This window comes from Triturus cristatus, chromosome 4_2 (assembly GCF_964204655.1).
Source record: "Triturus cristatus chromosome 4_2, aTriCri1.1, whole genome shotgun sequence".
NCBI classification, from domain to species: domain Eukaryota; kingdom Metazoa; phylum Chordata; class Amphibia; order Caudata; family Salamandridae; genus Triturus; species Triturus cristatus.
The window spans coordinates 415,260,560-415,284,099 of NC_140586.1; the positions used below are offsets into that span (position 1 = coordinate 415,260,560).

The following is a 23,540-nucleotide window of genomic DNA, read 5'->3' on the forward strand; positions in this document are numbered from 1 at the left end:
TAACTTTGTTGGAACTAACGTTTATTTAATGTTTCCACTTATGTAGTAGCGACATATGTTTGATTTTAATTTATTTGATGTTAAATATGTATATTTATTGATGCATTTTTGATTAGTGTTTTACCATTCTATGCAATATACTAGGGCCGGTACAGGAACAATTCTTTGCTTTTTAAATTGTTAAATCATGTGTTATGATATTTTATTGTATATTATTTTGTCTAGCTTATATGGTTGTATTCATACGAACCAAATAAAAGCTTTTTGACTTTGACTTTGATTTCATGGATTAGTTTTTCCACAAGGTCACTAGATAGCTGTGACAAATTCAGAAAGACATTCATTCAGGTCTCAGTGCTTCGAGACTCCTTGACTGGCTTGTTAGAAGTGGTGGTTTTATATGTCATTAACTTTGTTCCTAAACGCACTGGCAATATTGTCACAGAGAAGTTGGCTGCTCCCTGTGGTTTGTTTGCTGGGTGCGGCTGTGAGCTTCTCCACCACCCCAAAGAGTTCTTTGGCTGAGTTTTAACTTTTTCGATCTGTCGGGTGAAAAAAATCCCTTTTTCAGTAATCTATTGGGATTTATAGTTAGCTAATGCATGTTTGTAATTATTTTTATCTACTGTCTCATATTTCATTCTCCATCGTCTTTCCAGTCTGCTGCATTTTTGTTTCTCTTGTCGCAGAGCTTCAGTAAACCAGGGCACAGATGGTTGAATGCGGTTTCCTGAATTTTTGAAAGTAGGCACTGTAGCCCTAAAGGCGTCACTAAGCCAATCTGTATATTCCTCAGCTGCCTGGTCTGCATGCGTGCTCAGGATCAGCCGTGTCTGTTCCAGTTAGAGTTGCAACATGTTTTTATCTCTCTCATTCCAGGCTTTATAGTTGCTTTGCTGTGTGTTGGCAGCCCTAGCTTCTAATGTTTTTGGGGCTGTATAATCAAATAGAATTAACAAATGATCTGACCAGACAAGAGGATGAATGTCATTAACTGCCAAGCCTGATACAGAGGAAAATACACCATCAAGTGTGCGCCCTGCCTCATGAGTGGGTTTAGATACCATCTATGTTAGTACCAGTATGCCAAAAGCTCCCCTGAGTATAGCTGTGTCTTTATCCGACAGATCCTCGAGGTATATATTAAAATTGCCCAGGATTGTAAACTCATTTGAGGAGAGGAAAAGTTCCAGTAATGAGTCTAGGTTTCCAGTAAAAGGGCGTTACACTAGCATGCCCTTAAAGGTGTTTTGGGGATTTAATTCTAATGCAAGGTAAAGCCCTTCATAGTGGGGATCAGAAGCTGGGGAAAAGGTGACTCCAAAGTGTTCATGGTATATTACCGCTAGCCCTCTTTCTCTCTTAATGGGTCTATCCAAACTAGATGATACAAATCCCTAAAGGACTGCGACCACAAAATCAGGGTCTGACGCTGGGTCTGCCCATGTTTCAGTAAGAAATAGCACATCCAGATTGTATTGCAAGATACCTTCTGCTATTTCGTATTTATGTTTGGTGAGTGACCTTACATTAATTAAGCCACAGTGCACCTCTGTCCATCTTTGGGTACCTGGGTGCTTTATTTTCAACTTAGTGTCAAAGGTATAGCCTGCTTTAATCATTTGTTGAACCGGGAATGAGAAACTACAAGTACATGCAAACAGTTTTTGACAAAATGCATTATCCAGACTACATCTGCTGCAGTCAGGGGAAGAGCATAACTGGTATATATCAAGAAGTTCTTTACCTGTATATTTCACTAATTCTAGCTTCACTGGACCAGAGTTTCTGGCCCTCAGCACGGTCCAAGCGGGGAAGGGTGCAGACGGGCTTGCCTTTGGCGCGCCCGCTGCGCGCGTCTGCTTCATGTGACTTAAATAGTATGGTGGCAGTAAAAGACTAGACCGCTCACCACCTGAAGTAGAGGGGTAATCCTTCCAGCCTATTGGAGACCTGCCCTCTGCGCAAACAGCACTTAGCCGCGGCAGACCAGGGTGTGATCGTTCTGAGGCGGCGAAGATCAGGTAAGGACTCTGTGCAATGTCAGCGATGCTATGTTTAGAATAACTAAAAACAAAGTATGCTGGTAGCTGAGTGATGCAATAAAAGCGTAAATGACATAACAACTGCGGACTAAAAATTAATACAGTGCGCAATAAAATAACAACTGCGGGCTAACAGTTAAAAACAGTGTGCTTTAAAATGTAGAAGAGGACAGTCAGCAGGGCTTACTTGGTCCGCTGCGCGTCCGCTTCATGCGACTTAAATATTATGGCGGCGGTAAAAGACTAGACCGCTCACCACCGGAAGTAGAGGGATAATCCTTCCAGCCTATCGGAGACTGCCTATTGATCACACTGCCCAAACGACACTCAGCCGCAGCAGACCAAGGCGTGATCGTTCTGAGGTGGCGAAGATCAGGTAAGGACTCTGTGCAATATCAGCAATGCTATGTTTAGAATAACTAAAAACAAAGTATGCTGGCAGCTGAGTGATGCAATAAAAGGGTGAGCAATGTAACAACTACGGGCTAAATATTAATACAGTGCGCATTAAAAAAACAACTGCGGGCTAACAGTTAAAAACAGTGCACTTTAAAATGAATAAGAGGACAGTCAGCAGGGCTTAATTGCATTTAGGTGAATGCATCATTGATCTATTGGATCAAAATCTGTAGTGACCATGGGTTCTTTCTTGTCCCTTCCTGGTGAGAGCCAAATCTATGGTTCTCCCTTTAAATTACGAGTGTACAAATGTGCAAATCACTTGGAAGCGTCACCCATCTGGCCCCGCCCACCCTAGTAGTATGCAAAGGTCTTCCCACCTTTTGCCAGGATGATGGAAAGCTTAACAAGAGGCCCCCATGAGCTTATCCCATCGATTTTGGTAATGCATTCTTGATGCCGAGGCATATGAGTACATCTCAACCAAACAAAGAAGTACTTACTTTGTATAGTTAAGAAGAAGTACCCTTGTTTGGTGGTGAGTTACCTCTTTGTAGTCTTGTTGTCTTCACTATAGGAAGTTTCATGTAATCACAAATATTTGGTTAAAGATGCACGAGGGACAATCACATTGCCAAAGCGCACACAAGGTCACCTGTAACATTTCTTTATGTTCCATTGTGCTGCTGTAGTGTAGAATATATACTAGACATTTACAAACACACTCAGATAACCACACCCACTCACATACCCACTCAGATACGTACGCCCACTCATAGACCCACTTAATCACTAATTCACCCACTTACAGAATCACTCATACTCTCACACCTACTCAGAGACTCTCACACTGACTCATAGACCCACTCAGAGACTCACACACCCACTCACACACTCATTGAGGTACTCAAAAACATACTCAGACACTCTCACACCCACTCAAAGACATCTCAGACACTTTTGTACCCACTCAGATACCCACTCAGACACTTATGCACCTACTCACAGACTTACTCAGACACTCACATACCTACTCACAGATCCACTCAGACACTCACCACCTACTCACACACCCAGTGAGACACTTATGTACCCACTCCCAGACTCACTCCTGCACTCACTCACACACCCACTGAGAGGCTCATACACTCACATACTCACTCTTAGTTACAGTTAGGTAATAAAATATAAAAAACCTTAGATATTCATTAAAAAAAAATCAAAGGTTACTGGGACGTTATAGTTAGGAAATAGCATTGCAAAAATGTACAAATTCACTAAAAAACCCAAAGGTTACAGGGTTATTATATTTTGGAAAACAGAATTTTCAAAAAAATTTAGAAATTCACTGAAAAAAACAGAAGGAGTTATTTTGGATCCTCGGCTCCTGCCACATCTTTTTTTTAAAAATGAAGAGTGGGCAAGGTCCCGGGGGCATGCTGCTTATAAAGTAGGGGGCGTACAGACCCCGCTCCTGGGGCTTATTAATGCCCACCTCCTTTGGGCTTCTTCATTTTAAAACAGGGGGCCTCTTGGACCACCCCAGGCCCCCGGGATCACCATCCCCAGGGACACATGCCAAAAAAGATATTGAGGGCCTGTTGGACCCCCTAGGGACCACCACCTCCCGGGACTTTTTTAGTGAAAAATGGGAGGTCCTCTCGGACCCCTCCTACAGCCATCTCCCCAAGGCTTTAATTTTATTGAATGGGGGCTGAATGGACCCCCCCACCCCGGCAACTGCCACCTCCCACAGGCAGTGAATGTGGGGGGAACACATACCCCCAGCAGCCCCAAGGACACCACTTCAAAAATGGCTCTTCTTAAATTGAATGTGGTGAGGGCACTGCAGAACCCCTAACAGCCCCGGGGACCACCACCTCCCTGGGGCAAAATCTAAGAAAGGAGTGAGACCATGTGCCCCCCTCCTGGAGCCATTGATGGCCATGGGGACCACCACTCCCTAAGGCTGGTCCCTCTTATGTCCCTAGGTGCACACCCAGGATAGAGTCTGGGCCCTGTGGAATGGGTTCCTCAGGACATGGAATGGGGTGCCCAGGGCTGAAAATTGGGTCCCCGTGGCCACGCAGCCCCCTATCCCCTTCAAAAAAGTCCTGGCCCCGGGGCTGAAATCAATCTAGGGAAGGGGGGCACATGTCCTCTCTCCCCAATAAATAAATACATATTTTTTAAAAAGCCATCCTGGCAAGTTGCCGGAGGCCCCCCTTTCTCTACCACTCTGCAAACATGCCCCCTGGTGCATTACTAGTTGGGGCATAAAGTTCCCTTGGATGATGAGGGTCCTTGGGGGCCAACAAGCCCTCCCGTTCCTTCCAGTAAGTCCCAAACAGCGAAATTGCTGAGAGGTCATCGGAGGCCACACATCCTTTCTCCACCACTCTGCAAACACACCTCCTGGCGCACTACTGGATGGGGATGAAGTCCCCTTGGCTGCTGAGTGTCCTTGGGGGCCAAGAAGCCTTCCTGTTACCTCCTGCAAGTATGACACAGCAGGATTGCTGAGAGGTCTTCAGAAAAAACACCAACTTTCTCCACTTCTCCGCTAACACAACTACTCGTTAAAAAAATGTAGAAAATCACTTAAAACACCATAGGTTACAGGTATGTTCTAGTTAGGCTTAGATTTCAATCATACAAAACTTAGAAATTATGTAGTTATAATTAGCTGAGCTAACTATAACTTATGCCCCCGCAAAGCACTGCTTATGACCTCACATATTACATCACTCATGACATGGTCAGTGACATCACTGATGATATCACTCACAACATCTCAAATGACATCACTCATGACATCATCCACAGAACCTCTCACACATCCACTCACACCCCTTACAACCTCTCACATGCCCATTCACACACCCACACAACCTCTTGTATGCTCATTCACACACCCACACAACTACTGACATACCCATTCACAGACCCATACCAATACACATAGAGCCACTCAGGCACCCACTCACTCACTTTCACAGTCACTCATGTAGCCATTCACTCACCCATACAGCCACTCATACAATTATTCACTCACTTGAACAGCCAGTCACATAGCCACACACTCACCCATAAGCTACTCTCATGCCCACTTATTTACCTACACAGTCACTCAAATACCCACTCACTCACCCATACAAACACTCATACACTCACACACCCACACAACCTCTTACATACTGATTCACACATCCATACAGGCACTCACACATCTGCTCACTCAGCCATACAGCCATTCATAGAGACACTTACTCTCCAATACAGCCACTCACACACCAACTCACTTAACCAAACCAACTCAAACAGTCACTCACTCACCCATACAGCCACTTACACACCCAGTCACCCACTCATGGAGCCATTCAGACACCCACTCACTCACCCATAGTCACTACACACCCACTTACCTACCCATAGAGCCACTCACATGGCCATTCCCTCAGCCATACAGCGACTGACATACCCACTCACTCACCAACACAGCCACTCACACAGCATCTTACTCGTCCACACAGGTACTCCCACGCCCACTTATACACCCGTACAGCCACTCACACATCCATACACACAAGGATACATACAATCACAGAGCCACTCACATATGTAGGAAGTAGGATCACTCAGTAGTAGTGTACCTAGTATACTAATTACCTTTTTAGTAGGTTTGTTTATATGTTTAACACCCTTAAACTTTTAAAGACATTAACACTCGCTTGATGATGTAATCAGGGATGTCGTCTGTAATGTCATTAGTGATGTCACTGACCATGATGTAATATGTGATGGCATAAGCAGTGCATTGCAGGGGAGCAAGTTATAGTTAGCTGAGGTAACTATAACTTCCACATTTCTATGGTTTTGTGCATGTACAATCTGAGCCTAACTATCACATCCCTGTAACCTTTTGTTTTTAGAGTAAGGAATTTTTCAAGGCTCAGGGATGGGTGGAACATATGGGTAGTAAGGAGCTTTTAGGGCTCAAGGGTGGGTAGTTCATATATATAGTAAGGAGTTTATAGCGCTCTGGGATGATTCGAAAAATGGAAAGTAAGGAGTTTTTAGGGTCAGGATCTGTAGTGTATAGTTGTAGTAAGGATCTTATAGGGCTCACTGATAGGTATTGCATGTGGGGAATAAGGAGTTTATGTGTTCAGTAATTGATAGCGCATAGGGGTAGTAAGGAGTTTTTAGACCCCATGGGTGGGTAGTGCATAAGGTAGAAAGGAGTTTTCAGAGGTTTTTAAGGCTCAGGAATGGGCAATGTATAGGGGTCACAAGGGGCTTTTTTGGGAGCAGATGGGTAGTGCACAATTGTTGTAAGAGGTTATTAGGGCTCAGGGATTGATAAATATGTTTAAACATTAAAACTTTATGTATAGTTTAAATATAAAATCTAAAAATATTATTTGAATAAATCAATTCTAGATTACATTGTAAACTGATTTGATGTTTATATATTTAATATATATACACATATATATATATATCTATACATCTCTCTCTCTCTCTCTCTCTCTCTCTCTCTCTCTATATATATATATATATATATATATATATATATATATATGTTACCTACTGACGGTCACCAATAGGTAGTTATAGTTGGGACCTATTATCCAAAGGAAAAGTGTTTTTTGATTTGCTAATATCTTTGGTGCCGTCTGACGAATCTTGGCAACATTTTCCAAACTAATGACCAGCTCAGGTCAGTTCCTGTCTTGAAAGTTTGGGGGTGATTCGTCAAGCGGGGGCCAAGAAAAATGGGAGTCCCAAAATGCATTTTCCCTTTGTTCATTTCCATAGGAAATTTTAGAACAGGCTACAGGCCGAACTGCTGAACGAAATTACCAAATAGGGCAAAAAGGTAGCTCTTGGTTCAGAAAGCGACCTTTTTTTTCAAATTGTGTAAATCCGTTCAGTAGTTCCTGAGAAATAAAAAAAATATATATATCGATATCTGAGCACCGAGGAGGAGCCGTGAATCCTCCAGAGCACAAGCTTAATTCTGATTGGCTGCCAACACTCCAAACCAGGAAGTGTTGGCAGCCATCTTGTGACTCAGTAAAACCGAGTCACAAGAAAAAGTAATAAAAAAGTTACAAATGAAGAAAAGGAGGCAGGCTAGAAACACCCAGACCCCCTAGGTCTGCTCAGGGGGTCCCTCAGGGACCCACGGTCCCAAAAAAAGCATTTTTCTTTTTACATTTTCGGCCGGAGTCATGCTGGGTGCGCTAATCCGGAAGAAATTGTTTTTGAAAAATGAAGTGTGGTCTCCTGTACTTTTTCTTAAAGCCCCCATGTGGACCAGGTCCTGGGGGCAATATTTGATAATGTCCTGGGGACTGCCACCTCCCCTGGATGATCCTTATTGAAATGTGAGGGGACGCGTTGCCCCCCGCAGCCCCGGGGACCACCACCTTCCCGGGGCTTTATGATAAAAATTTGTTTTAAAAGTGTGGGGGGGCTCTTGCCCCCCCACACAGCCCCATGGACCACCACCTCCCTGGGGCTTTAATTATTAAGTGCAGGGGGCATGGCGGCCCCCAGTAGCCCAGGGGACTGTCACCTCCCCAGGGCTTTTTATTTTAAATTAAAGGCATGGGGGCTCCTGCCCCCCACACTGCCCTGGGGACCACCACCCCCTGGGGCATACATAATTGAAGTGCGGGGGTCCATTGCAGACCCCCGAGCCCCAGGGACCACCACCACCCCCGGGCTTGAAGTGCAGGGGTCCTGAGCAGCCCCCCTCCTGGAGCCCTCAATGGCCCTGGAGACCTCCACCCCCCACTGCCGGCTCCTGCAATGTCCTGGGGTGCCCACCACCAGGACATTGCTGTTTATGACAGGGCGGGAGCACTGCTTTGCTTTGTTGAAGCGAGAGCAGGAAACCTGCTCTCGCTTCAGCGTTTAAAGCAGAATTGCTTTTGGGCAAGGGGAGCTGCATGTTAGCTCCCCTTGTTAGCATGTTAGAGGCCCAAGAAAGGGGGCCACTCGACCCCCCTCCCTCTAAAAAAATAAAATAAAGCATTGGGCATGCCCCGGGGGAATGGGTCCCTGGGGCTAAAAATGGCGTGGCCCCCCTCCCAAATATAAATGTATATATTTTTTTTCTAAAAAATAAGGCTGGAGCCCTGGAGATGGGGTCCCCGGGGCCAAAATTGGCCACAGGAGTGGGGCCACGCAGCCCCCCTCCAATAATAATGATAAAAAAACAAGGGCAGGCCTCGGGGGACGCAGCCCCCTTCCCGATTTGTTTTTAAAGTTAAAAAAAATGGCTAAGGGCCTTGGGGATGGGGTCCCCAAGGCCCAAAAAAGAGTAAGAGAAGTGGTGCCACACAGTGCTTCTTCTAAAAATATGGAAAGTAAAGAAAAACTGGCATCGTGCCGGAGGCCCCGCCCCCTCCCTGTACCACTGTGCAAATGTGCCTCTTAGCTTTCCTTGGGGGCTAACTACCCCTCTTGTTACCTCCAGTAAGTCCCACACAGTGGGATTGCTAAGACATCTTCGGAAACCATGCCTTATTTCTCCATCACTCTGCTAACACACCTTCTGGCAGACTACAGGATGGGGGATGAACTCCACTTTACTCCTGAGGGACTTTGGGGGCCGAGAAGCCCTCCTGGTACCTCCAGTAAGTCCAACGCAGCTGAAGTCCTAAGCGCCCAGCACCCTTTCTCCACCACTCTGCAAACGCGACTACTAGTTAAAGAAACATTTGCAATGTAATAGGTTATGCATTTGCGAGAGTTAGTGCTATTGGCGTTGTTAAATGTAAACGTTTTTTACTAATGTTTTTTGGTGTAGAGTGGATGTACGTTATGTGTGGTGGAATTATGTGTTATGTTGTGCAGTGAAATTATGTGAATAGAAAGTATGTGGTATTTAGTGTATAGGAATTATGTGGAGTGGGATTATGTGTTTTGGAGAGTAATTATGTGGTATTGTAGTCTGTGTTGTAGATTGGTAACCTCAGGTTTAGTCTTCCTCGTTTCCATAGAAGCTAAACTATAAACTCAATAAGACACAAAAAAATAAGAAACCACTGAGGAGTACTTCTGGACCTAGTCGGAGGTATGAGCAGGGCCACTGGAATTATGTGACTGTTCCGCTGGACCAATTTTCACATAATTACACATTTTCCGCATTGGCCAAATATTCCATTGTCTGCTGCCTAATCTGCAGATTTCTACAAAAAAAGCCTTGTTTCTAGCTCAAACAGCTCAAATGTTCAAAAAAATGCAGCATCACGTGTTACAGCCTGGTAAAAGGCCCTTGGCAAAGTGGGAATGGTCATGTGTTAATTATTGCAAAATGTGTGTGTTAAACTGGTACTAATTGTGTACAAACCTCTCTTCTTTCTGTGCCTCTCTTGCCTCTTTCTGCATTTTTCTTGCTTCTTTCTGCTCCTTTCTTTCTCTTTCTGCACCTCACTGTCTTCTTTCTGCACTTCACTTGCCTCTTTCTGCACGCCTCTTGCCCCTTTCTGCACCTCACTTGCCTCTTTTAGCACCTCTGTTGCTTTTTTCTGCAGATCTCTTGCCTCTTCCTGCACCGCTCTTGCTTCTTTCCGCACGTCTCTTGCCTCTTTCCGCACCTCACTTGCCTCTTTGTACATATCTCTTGCCTGTTTCTGCAGTTCCCTTCCCTCTTTCTGTACCTCTCTTGCCTCTTTCTGCACCTCACTTGCCTCTTTCTGCACCTCACTCTCTTCCTTCTGCACCTCTCCTGCCTCTTTCTGCACCTCAAGTGCCTCTTTCTCCACTTTTCTCGCCTCTTTCTACACTTATCTTTCCTTGCTTTACCTCTCATGCCTCTTTCTGAACCTCACTTGCCACTTTCTGCTCTTCTCTTGCCTCTTTCAGAACCTCACTCTCTTCTTTCTGCACCTCTCTTGCCTTTTCCGCACTGCACTTACTTCTTTCTGCATCAATCTTGCCTCTTTATGCACCTTTCTTGTGTGTTTCAGCACCTCTGTTGCTTCTTTCTGCACTTTTCTTCCTTCTTTCTGTACCCTTCTTGCCTCTTCTAAACTTCTATTGCCTCTTTCTGTACCTCTCTTGCTTATTTCTGCACCCCTGTTGTCTCTTTCAGCACCCCGTAGTCTCTTTTTGCACTCGTCTTCCCTCTTTCTGCACCTCTCTTGCTTCTTTCTGCACTTCTCTTGCTTCTTTCTGCACCTCTTTTGCTTCTTTCTGCATCCTTATTCTCTTTTTACATCCTTCTTGCCTCTTTCTGCTGTTCTCTTGTCGTTTTCTGCACCTCTCTTGCCTCTCTCTGCACTTCTCTTGCTTCTTTCCACACCTCTGTTGCTTCTTTCAGCAATTTTTCTGCCTCTTTCTGCACTTCTCTTTCTTGTTTCTGCAACTCTCTTGCATCTTTCTGTACCCTTGTTCCCTCTTTCTGCACCTTTCCTGCCTCTTTCTGCACCTCTCTTGCCTCTTTCTGTACCTCTGTTGCTTCTTTCTGTACTTCTCATACTCTTTCTGCACTATTCACGCCTCTTTCAGCACCTGTTGCTTTTTCTGCACTTCTCTTCCTTCTTTCTGCACCCTCCTGCCTCTTTCTGTACGTGTGTTGCCTCTTTGTGCATCCCTCCTACTTTTTTTCTACACCCCTCTTGCCTCTTTTTGCACCTCTGTTGGTTCTTTCTGCACTGCTCTTGCTTCTTTCTGTACCTCTTTTGTAAATTTCTGCATCCCTCTTGCCTCTTTCTGTACCCCTCTTCCCTCTGTCTGTACCTCTCTTACCTCTGTCTGCACACCTGTTCCCTCTTTCTGCACCCCTTTTGCCTGTTTCTGCTGTTCTCTTGCCATTTTCTGTACCTCTCTTGCCTCTTTCTGCACCTCACTTGCCTCTTTCTGCACTTCTCTTGCTTCTTTCCACACATCTGTTGCTTCTTTCAGCAATTCTCTTGCCTCTTTCTGCACTTCTCTTGCTTGTTTCTGCACCTCTCTTGAGTCTTTCTGCACCTGTTGCCTCTTTCTGCACCCCACTTGCTTCTTTCTGCACACCCCTTGCCTGTTTTTGTACCCCTTTTTTCTTTGTGCACCTCTCTTCATCTTTCTGTACCCCTGTTCCCTCTTTCTGCACATTCTCTGCCTGTTTCTGCACCTGTCTTGCTCTTTCTGTATCTCTGTTGCTTCTTTCTGCACCTCTCTTGCTCTTTCTGCACCCTTCACGCCTCTTTCAGCACCTCAGTTGCTTCTTTCTGCACTTCTCTTTTTCTTTCTGCACCCCTCCTGCCCCTTTCTGTACTTGTCTTGCCTCTTTGTTCACCTCTCCTACTTTTTTCTGCACCCCTCTTGCCTCTTTTTGCACCTCTGTTGGTTCTTTCTGCACTGCTCTTGCTTCTTTCTGCACCTTACTTGCCTCTTTCTGCACTTCTCTTGCTTCTTTCTATACCACTGTTGCTTCTTTCAGCAATTCTCTTGCCTCTTTCTTTACTTCTCTTCCTTCTTTCTGTATCACTCCTGCCTCATTCTCTACCTTTCTTGCCTCTTTGTGCAGCTCTCCTACCTCTTTCTGCACCCCTCTTGACTCTTTTTGCACCTCTGTTGGTTATTTCTACACTGCTCTTGCTTCTTTCTGCACCCACTTGCCTATTTCTGCAGCTCTCTTGCTTCTTTCCACACCTCTGTTGCTTCTTTCAGCAATTCTCTTGCCTTTTTCTGCATTTCTCTTGCTTGTTTCTGCACCTCTCTTGCATCTTTCTGCACCTCTGTTGCCTCTTTCTGTACCTCACTTGCTTCTTTCTGCAGCCCTCTTGCCTCTTTTTGCACCTCTTCTTTCTTTTTCTGCACCTGTCTTTGTCTTTCTGCAACCCTGTTCCCTCTTTCTGCACCTTTCCTGCCTGTTTCTGCACCTCTCTTGCCACTTTCTGTACCTCAGTTGCTTCTATCTGCAGTTCTCTCGCTCTTTCTGCACCCTTCACGCCTCTTTCAGCACCTCTGTTGCTTGTTTCTGCACTTCTCTTCCTTCTTTCTGTACCCCTCCTGCTTCTTTCTGTACTTGTCTTGCCTCTTTGTTCACCTCTCCTACTTTTTTGCATCCCTCTTACCTCTTTTTGCACCTCTGTTGGTTCTTTCTGCACTGCTCTTGCTTCTTTCTGTACCTTACTTGCTTCTTTCTGCACTTCCCTTGCTTCTTTCTATACATCTGTTGCTTCTTTCACCAATTCACTTGCCTCTTTCTTCACTTCTCTTCCTTCTTTCTGTACACCTCCTGCCTCTTCCTGTACCTTTCTTGCCTCTTTGTGCAGCTCTCTTACCTCTTTCGGCACCCCTCTTTTTGCACCTCTGTTGGTTCTTTTTGCATTGCTCTTGCTTCTTTCTGCATCTCACTTGTCTCTTTCTGCACTTCTCTTGCTTCTTTCTACACCTTTGTTGCTTCTTTCAGCAAGTCTTTTGCCTATTGCTGCACTTCTCTTGCTTGTGTTTGTACTTCTCTTGCGTATTTATGCACCTCTGTTGCCTCTTTCTGCACCTCGCTTGCTTCTTTCTTCACCCCTCTTGCCTCTTTCTGCATCCCTCTTCCCGCACCTCTCTTGCCTCTTGTTTCACCCCTGTTCCCTCTTTCTGCACCTTTCTGCACCTCTCTTGCCTCTTTCTACACTTCTATTGCTTCTTTCTGCACCTCTGTTGCTTCTTTCAGCAATTCTCTTGCCTTTTTCTGCATTTCTCTTGCTTGTTTCTGCACCTCTCTTGCATCTTTCTGCACCTCTGTTGCCTCTTTCTGTACCTCACTTGCTTCTTTCTGCAGCCCTCTTGCCTCTTTTTGCACCTCTTCTTTCTTTTTCTGCACCTGTCTTTGTCTTTCTGCAACCCTGTTCCCTCTTTCTGCACCTTTCCTGCCTGTTTCTGCACCTCTCTTGCCACTTTCTGTACCTCAGTTGCTTCTATCTGCAGTTCTCTCGCTCTTTCTGCACCCTTCATGCCTCTTTCAGCACCTCTGTTGCTTGTTTCTGCACTTCTCTTCCTTCTTTCTGTACCCCTCCTGCTTCTTTCTGTACTTGTCTTGCCTCTTTGTTCACCTCTCCTACTTTTTTGCATCCCTCTTACCTCTTTTTGCACCTCTGTTGGTTCTTTCTGCACTGCTCTTGCTTCTTTCTGTACCTTACTTGCTTCTTTCTGCACTTCCCTTGCTTCTTTCTATACATCTGTTGCTTCTTTCACCAATTCACTTGCCTCTTTCTTCACTTCTCTTCCTTCTTTCTGTACACCTCCTGCCTCTTCCTGTACCTTTCTTGCCTCTTTGTGCAGCTCTCTTACCTCTTTCGGCACCCCTCTTTTTGCACCTCTGTTGGTTCTTTTTGCATTGCTCTTGCTTCTTTCTGCATCTCACTTGTCTCTTTCTGCACTTCTCTTGCTTCTTTCTACACCTTTGTTGCTTCTTTCAGCAAGTCTTTTGCCTATTGCTGCACTTCTCTTGCTTGTGTTTGTACTTCTCTTGCGTATTTATGCACCTCTGTTGCCTCTTTCTGTACCTCGCTTGCTTCTTTCTTCACCCCTCTTGCCTCTTTCTGCATCCCTCTTCCCGCACCTCTCTTGCCTCTTGTTTCACCCCTGTTCCCTCTTTCTGCACCTTTCTGCACCTCTCTTGCCTCTTTCTACACTTCTATTGCTTCTTTCTGCACTTCTCCTGCTCTCTATGTACCCCTCTTGCCTCGTTAAGCACCTCTGTTGCTTCTTCCTGCACTTTTCTTGCCTCTTTCTGTACCCCTCTGCATCTTTCTGCACCTCTGTTGGTTCTTTCTGCACTGCTCTTGCTTCTTTATGCACCTCTGACTTTGAGGTAGTTTTAATCCACCTGCAGTATTATGTACTAGGGACTTACAGCTTACAGGGAAGGTCACGCCATTCACAGGGGTACCCCAACTCATAGTGTAACCCACTGTATTCTAAGTGTCTTTTAACATAGCACTGGACCAGGGCCTGGTTAGTCAGAGTCAGTTACCACAAGTACCAGTCAGCAAAAAGTTGGGGGCACAGGATGACTTTGCAACAAGGCCTCTTTGTGCACCTCTGTTGGTTCTTTCTGCATATCTCTTGCTTCTTTCTGCACCTTTCTTTGTCTTTCTGGACTTCTGTTGCCTCTTTCTGCATTTCTCTTGCTTCTTTCTGCGCCTTTCTTCCCCTTTCTGCATATATCCTACCTATGTAGGCATAGTTAGAAATTAGCATTTAAAAAACCTTAGAAATTCACTGAAAAAACATAGGTTTCAGGGACATTATAGTTAAAAATTAGCATTTAAAAAAACCTTTGAAATTCAGTGAAGAAACCATAGGTTTCAGGGACGTTGTAGTTAGAAATTAGCATTTAAAAAACCTTTGAAGGGGGCATGGCTAAGCCGCGAAGCAAGATGGCCACAGCTTAGCGGAGCTCGCAACTCGCTTTTATCCCCCATCTATCCGGTACAGTCATCCGCTGTTAAAAAGTGCAGTCCCTGACTGTGATGGTGTCTGGTACACGAACGAGAGGTGAGGGACCCCGAACCCCGTAGCGGCTGTGAGGCCTGGACGCAGCATTGAAGCCGGGGCCCTGCGTAGCAGTGAGGGTGGTGAGCAAACTCCTTTCCTGTGACCCCACCGCAGAGACTGATTGACCGGAGGGTGTCCGGTGTGCATCCCAGTGGCTGTCTACCTGGTGCATCAATCAGGGGCCTGGAGCGGACGTTACGCCATCTGAGGCCTACACGGAGTGCAGACGCCGAGACCTCGAGTGGAGGGGCAGGCGATAAAGAGGCCTTGATGCCCAGGCGAACTAGCCTGTGACTGAGGCCGCAGCGCTGGGGCCCCGCCGACTGGGGGCCGGCCGGAACTTCTTCCTCCCCCTCTCTTCATCAGAGTGTGTGCGATGGAGGTACGGGCTGGGTCTGAGGGGGAGGCAAGAAATTATGGAGGCCTGCGGTGGAGACGAGAACCAAGATTTCCCACAGAAAGAGTGATAGAGTGAAGCGCCATCAATCGTCCCTCAATCTCACAGTGGCTGAGTGGGTTGCGCCACCTGGTCGGTACCCCCCCTTTCTTTCCACCTGTGATCATTGCAAAGGGAGGTCCTGAAGATGCAAAGAAGTGGGGGCCCCATGCTCACAACAGTGATTATAACGCACCCGCAACCCCTCACCGACAAAAGAACATGCTTGATGCTCTCGGCCACTAGCAGCGCCGCTGGTTACATGGGACACCCTCCACTGTGAACTGAGTTACTTGCAGCTCCAGCAGAGGCACACCTACTGACTTGCTCCTCAGCTAAAGTGACCGGAACAGTAATTGGCACATATCCCTCATCGGGAGACACCACTACAGCCACCTGTCACCCAGTGTGCAATCTCGACCCTCGCAGGGCACGGCTCAGTGTTGCCTCGATGCACCTGAGCCCCTCGGGTTGAGCGGTGGATGAGACTGGCCAGCAGTCCAGCAGCCACACGTACCGGGTGCCAAAACCCCCCCGGGGTCTGCCTGGCTTCCTCCAGACCACGGGGCTAACCCATAGAAGATTATTGGCGAGCTCGGGTGGGGTGACAGGGTGATCGCCACCACCGGAAGTTATTCAGTGCAGTTATCCTAGTCGGGATCCGTCCCTGTCGCCACGCCGAAGCCTAGGTGTACCAGCGCCATGTCGTCATCTAGAGGCAGTAAACCGGTGCAGCAGAATAGACTAGACAGATACATTTTCCCTATACCAAGGGTGCCTGGTCCCTCCCCCTCCGGGCAAGAGTGGGGGAGCACAGGGAGAAATGGATCCGGAACCCACACTTAAAGACGTACTGGAAGCAAATTGCCGGGATCAAGACCTCTCTAGAGCATAAGATGGACACCATTACCGTGGATGTCAACCTGCTTCAGGTGGATATGAATAAACAGACTGAGTGAGTCAAACAAGTTGAGCTCACTACCACAAGTTTAGTGGAGGATACCTCCCAACTACAGTCGGACGTCAAAGACCTAGAAACATTCTGGAAATTCACAGAAACCAAGCTTGATTACTATGAAGGACGCTGGCGACGCAACAATGTGCGAATCTTAGGTGTCCCAGAAAAATCAGAAGGGCAGGCCACGGACCTCTTCGTGGAAGAACTCATCCTTAAACACCTGCAGCCCAAGGGACTCGGAAATTTTTTCGTCATCGAGAGAGCCCATAGAGTCCCCGGGGGTCAGCCAAAACCGGGGGCCCCCCTCGTCCGATCCTGGCCAGGGTCCTTAGCTTCCGAGACTGAGATGTGATACTCCAGCATGCCAGGGCGGGTCCACCCTTGAAATACGAAAACGCAGACATTACCTTCTTTCCAGACTTCACCCAACTGGTCCAGAGACGCTCCTTTCTGGGGATTAAAAAGACGCAAAGGGACAAGAGATACAAGTACGCCATGCTGTTCCCCGCCAGGCTTCGTGTGGAGGCAGACGGCAGAGCCTGGTTGTTCGAACCCCCAGATTCGGCGGCAAAATGGCTGGAGAGTCGCTGAGCGGTGATTTCAATGATTCTGGGGTACAACGGGTGGGGAGATACGGATGGGATCCGGGAGGCGGGAGAGACGTCGAATCTGGCCTATGTCCTGATCTGATCAGAGACGAAGTGTTGGAACTGCCATGGGGACTCGCCAGCAGATACATTTGTAAGTTATGAACCCTTTCCAAGTATACCATTGAGTGACATTTGACTCGCATGAAAGGGATTGCACAATTGTTTTCTATGTGAAGGGGTGATGGGGGGCACCACGTACCCACCTTTCTACATTTAGTTTTCTTGTGGGACAACAGGCACTCTGCAAATTGGCTCATGGGCAGTTTGAAGCCCCGTGTGCAGGGACGCAGGGAGGGGAGCGGTTGGGAGGGAATGTTAATGTTGTTGAGTATTGGTATTTTTGTAGGTTTTTCTCAATCGACTACACAGGGATGTAAGGCAATGCAGGAGCGACTCCATCGCACAGGATCAGATGGGTACACAGTGGGATGTAGGGCTTAGAGTCCTCAGCTGGAATGTTAATGGGCTTGGCGATAAGATCAAACGCAGCATGGTGCAGTAATATATCAAAAGACAGGCCCCAGACGTTATCCTTTTACAGGAAACAGACTTGATTGGGAACACATGCCAGGCAATGGACAGGGGTGGATATAAATTGATAGCGTACGCAGGCTTCACAAAGTGGTCGCGAGTAGTGGGCATCTTAGTCAAAAACTCATTCCCCTTCATGGTACAATCCACATGGTCCTATAACCGGGGTAGATATGCTGGAGTTTCGGGTCAGTGGGAAGGGAAGACTGTCACATTTGTTTCAATGTATGTTCCCCCTGGCCTTCAGAGCGATGCTTTCAAAGATTTGGGCACAGTACTTTTGTCATTTCCGGAAGGCCTTCTCATGATAGGAGGAGACTTTAATGCAGTAATGTCCGGGACACTGGACCGTCACCCCCGCGATACTTTAGACCCACAAAGCGGTGGCTCCCCGACTTCCTGGAGGCCATGGGATTAGTGGATGGATGGAGGACACTTAATCCTGATAGGGCTCAATATACCTTCTTGTCAGGTGCCCATCGTAGTCTGTCCCGTATCGATTACATCCTAGTCCCAGCGACGCTGGCGCTGGATATTCGGGAGATTCGACACCTGGGTAGAGGTATCTCAGATCATCCACCGATCTGGATGCATGTTGTCTTGGGCCGAATGAGTGCAGGGAAAATAGCTTCCATTAACCCGTGGTACCTACGCATCCCTGATATTCGAAAGAAAAGAAATCAGGCCTGTGACCACTACTTCCACGAAATTGTTGGAACTGTGGAATCAGCCCAAACGCTATGGGAAGCCTATAAATCCGTCATCCACGGGGAGGCTATATCCCTGATTGCGGGGGAAAGAAAGGACAAACGACAAGAATTGGTACGGGTGGAAGATGAGGTGCTTAAATTAGAAGACGAATTGGAACTTGCAGTGACCCCTGAGAAACTACATCTCTTGCAGCTTAAACAAGATGAGTTCAAGGACATAGCTATGGACAGAGCTAGAGCGCAGGGGAGGGAAACGCAGAGCAAAATTTATGAACAAGGAGACAAGGCAGGGAAGTTGATTGCATGGCTAGATAGGAAGGAATGGGCTGCCCATTTAGTACCTGAACTGAAAGCAGAGGGATCTGACGCAGTCACAGACCCGCAGCGAATAGCATGAATAGCAGACAGTCTATGCATAAAAGGGCGCTATACAGAGGAAGACAATAGGGCCTTGCTCCGTGATATTGTGCTCCCTACCCTCACAGACATGAATCGAGAGTTTCTTGACTCTGCATTCTCGGACGATGAGGAGGTTCAGGCGATACGGGCAATGCAATCTAGGAAAGCCTCAGGCCCCAATGGCATACCGATCGAGTTATATAAACTGCGTCCGGATAAGATAGCCCCATTCCTCTGCTCAATGTTCATGGATAGCAGGGAAAAGGGGTCACTTCCGGAAGATCAAAGGACAGCCAACATCGTGGTCATTCATAAAGAGGGTAAACCCAAGGATTGTTGTACATCTTATAGACCAATATCACTGTTCAATGCCGAACCCGAGATCCTAGCCAAACTATTGGCAATACGTCTGGTAAAAGTAATTGATACCCTGGTACATCCTGACCAGTCAGGCTTCATGCCACACCGCAACACAGCCCTAAATCTACGCAGACTACATGGAGTGCTGGGCAGAGCCAACACTATCCTCGAGCCAGTGGTGCTGGCTTCACTAGACGCCACCATGGCATTTGATATGGTGGAATGGCCATATCTTTTTGCTGTTTTGGACAAATTGGGATTCAGACCCCTATTCACGAGTTGGGTCCGGTTACTGTATGCAGAACGTATGGCTCAAGTTGTCATAAACAACCGCAAGTCGATGGCGTTTCCACTGAGCCGAGGCACATGCCAGGGGTGTCCTCTATCTCTGCTCCTTTTCGCTTTAGCTCTTGAGCCTCTGGCGGCATGGATCCGTAGAGATCCAGTGATCCGCGGTGTGCATTGGTCCTTGGAATGGGAAGATAAGATCTCCCTATATGCAGATGATATTCTACTATACCTCACCTCCCCGAGAGCCTCTTTGATATGACTGCTAGATATCCTTGCAGTGTTTGGCAGATATTACGGGTTTACCATAAACTGGTCCAAATCCGTGATCTATGTCCTGCATGGAGAGACGCCCATTCTCCTGAGGGGCAGCCTGATCCAGATAGCACCAGAAGGTTTACGTTACCTTGGCATCTTTATTACTTTAAACCCTGCACTCCGCTTCACCCGCAACCTCCTTCCGCCGCTACAGAGACTGAAAAGGGATATCAAAAACTGGAAATCTTTGCCCCTCTCCCTACTGGATAAGGCTGTTCTTTTCAAAATGATGGCCTTGCCCCATTTCCTGTACGCTCTCCAGAACTCGATGGATCCAGTACCCCAAACCTATTTTAAAGAGGTGGAGAACCTTCAAAGAGATCTCTTGTGGGACGGTAAGCCATGTATCGCCTTTGCTAAGCTCACCTTCAACTGGTTCGATGGAGGCATTAGGCTCCCACATATTAAAAAGTACTATTGGGTGGCTCATTTAGCTGCCATAAACCAGGGGATGTACGGTCGCCCGGATGACCCTGGTTACGCCATGGACAGATGGCTCCTCCCAGGCGGGGACTATGGTAGAGCAACCTATTCCAGGCCCCGGTAATACCCCCTCACAGGTCCGACCACCCACTCAGTACAAATATGGCATGGGGTAAACAAACACCTGGGATGGGACCGCAGACTTATCCTAGAGACTCCCCTCTGGAATTCTGAAAAATTGGGCAACCTATGGCAAACTAAGGGATTCGACAAATGGGACCTTATTGGAATTTCCCAGATTAAAGACCTCTAGGGTCAAAGATGAAATTCTTTCCTTTGCCTCCCTTCATCAGCAATATAGTCTGACAGACACTGAGCACTATAGGTATCTACAAGTCCGGCACGCCCTTCATACACACCTCTCCCATAAATCCCCCCTCCCAGACGCCTCCTCCTTGGAAGATAGAATACTCGATGGCCATCTCCCCGAAAAAACCATATCCCCGATCTACAAAAAATTGATTAACAATATGGAGGACCCACTTCAGTCTCTTAAGGAAAAAATGGATTAGGGATGGTCTGGAACTAGACGAGGAAGACTGGCGAGAGGCAGTCTCCTCCCCGCAGGAGGTGGCAATACAAGCTAGGTTGCGTTTGGTACAACTGAAAATTCTACATAGGACCTACATTACAGGGCTGAGGCTGGTCCGTATGGGTGGGACAGATGGGGGGGAGTGCAGACGCGGGTGTGGGGATATTGGCACTTTTATCCACATCATTTGGGTCTGTGCACACATACAAACTTACTGGCAGGCCTTGCATCGCACTCTTCATGAAGTACTCACAGTCGATCTACTGTCGGAGGCACGCAGGTGCCTCCTGAACGTTTGGGAACCGACAGACCTTACCTCTTCCACTAGGCAATGGGCGACGCTGGCAGTAATGATCGCCAAAAGGAACATAGCGCAAAACTCGGGGGCCCGCCAACCGCCCACATTAGGGAAATGGAAGGAAGATTTAGATTGGTGCATGTTCCTGGAAAAGTCAGTCTATATAGCCAGAAGATGTCCCAAGAAATGGAACAAAGTCTAGGGACCCTGAAACTCATAAAGAGGAAATATCTGCACCCCACTGGTATCTCTGAATGAAGACGAGACTCTTGTAAACCCCTAATCAGTCATACAGTGTTTATTGTGATTTGATTTTCTGTAACCCAAGTCAGTAACCTGGAAGATGTATTGTCTCCTGCTTATGTATCAATGTGATGTGTTACGTCGATGATGTTTAACAAATAAAAAAACAAATATTAAAAAAAAAAACTTTGAAATTCACTGAAAAAAACATAGGTTTCAGGGATGTTATAGTTAGAAATTTGCATTTTAAAAACCTTTGAAATTCACAAAAAAAAACACAGGTTTCAGGGAGGTTATAGTTAGTTAGACATTTCACTCATACAAAACCAGAGAAATTCGGCCGTTATAGTTGAGCTAACTATAACTTGCGCCCCCGCAATGCACTGCTGATGATGTGACATATTACATCACTCATAACATGGTCAGTGACATCACTGATGACATCTCAAATGACATCACTGATGTCACCATCCACATGATAATCTGATGCACCTCCTCACACCCTAATGTAACCTTTGATACTCCCACTCTAAAATACATACTACCATTTTTGAAACCAAAGATACACCAATACCAGTTGCTACATACTCACTGACTGATTCCTAGGTCTACACACACACCTACTCATTCGCCCATACAGCTACTCATACATGCAGTCACTCATCAATACAGCACTATCATGTGCACTCATACACCTATATAGACACTCACACACTGACACTCACCCATAGAGGTACTCACACACATAGTCAGTCATGCAAAGAATCAATCACAATCCCATTTACTCACATACACAATTATTCACACACCACCTCACTTATTCACATAGAAACTAACACATACTTACTCTCTTATACAATCACTGACACAAGAACACACTCATCCATGCAGCCACTCTCACAATAACTCTCTCATAGATAGTCATTTATACAGTCCAACACTCTCATATACTGCCATTCACATATATAGTTACTCACACATGTACCACTGAGACATCTAAACACTCACTCACCCACCCACCCATACAGCCATTCACAGATACACTCTTGAACCCATACACCTAGTGAATCACCCACTCACACATCTATGCACAAAGTCACACCCCCCACCCACCCACACAGATACTCAGGCACCCATACAGATACTCAGACAATCAATCAATAACCCATATAGACACTCATGTAGTTACTCACCAACCCATGCAGCCGCTTACACACCAACGGACAGACTGATACAGATATTAACACAGTTTAGTCACTAACCCATGCATTCAGTATGACATGTTTAAACACTCACTTATACAGTCAGTCATGCACCTACTAAATCATCCATATAGACACTCATACACCCACCCACTCATTCTTCAATACACTTTGGCATATATGTACATAAAACATATTTAAAGTTTTTAGAGACACTCAGTCACTGGATTATGTCATCATGTGATGTCATCAGTGATATCATGAGTGATCTCACTGACCATCTCATGAGTGATGTAATATGTGACATCATCAGCAGTGCATTGCTGGGGCGCAAGTTATAGTTACCTCAACTAACTATAACGGCCGAATTCCTCTGGTTTTGTATGACTGAAATGTCCAACTAACTATAACGTCCCTGAAACCTGTGTTTTTTTCATTGAATTTCTAAGGTTTCTTAAATGCTAATTTCTAACTATAATGTCCCTGAAACCTATGTATTTTTCCAGTGTGTATATATTTATATATGCCGACCTAGATCCTGCACCAATACCGCAGAACTCGCAGCACCAAAGTAACTTCCAGATTCCTAGATTTAGGGATAGTGGTAGTCAAAAGGTTAATCGCTAAGAGATGGAAGGCACCAGACCCCCTACATGCGCAGGCGTGGCGCCGCTCCATGCTCGCATGGGCCAAGGCAGAGAGTAACGTCATTAGACGAGAAGACATTATGGGCATACATAAGATCCCTATAGCTCTGAGTTAGGATGCAATGCTAACTGAACTGCAACGAAACACAGGAAATGGAGGGGAGACTTTCATGGGGTCAGACCCAGCAGAATGAAAGCATGTATACGCATTGCAACACCAGTCTACCTGAGGTACCCGGTCAGCTGTCATAGGTGGCGCACATATGCATGTACCCACAGGACGCAGAGCAGGGCGTGGGCCCGCAGATAGCAGTCACAAGCAAAACTGAATATGAATCCACACAGTGGGGCTGGTGGGGTGCTCTGAGATACTTTTAGTTTGTTCTGAACAGTCCCAGTTATGCTTTCCTTTTTTCTCCACCCCCCTTCCTTAGTGGCCTCATGCAGTTGCCACTAGTAATTGCACGTCACAAGACAAGGAACAATTATGCATTGAGACTAAGAGAAGTTAACCGGCGGCTACACAGGCATGATAATGTAACATAA

General features: G+C 46.4%; 1 protein-coding gene across 1 annotated transcript in view; it reads left to right on the plus strand.

The window, feature by feature from the left end:
* Positions 1-23,540, plus strand: part of LOC146834489 (putative defense protein Hdd11-like) — a 126,176-nt gene that overhangs the window by 97,160 nt on the left and 5,476 nt on the right. The window lies entirely within an intron of this gene.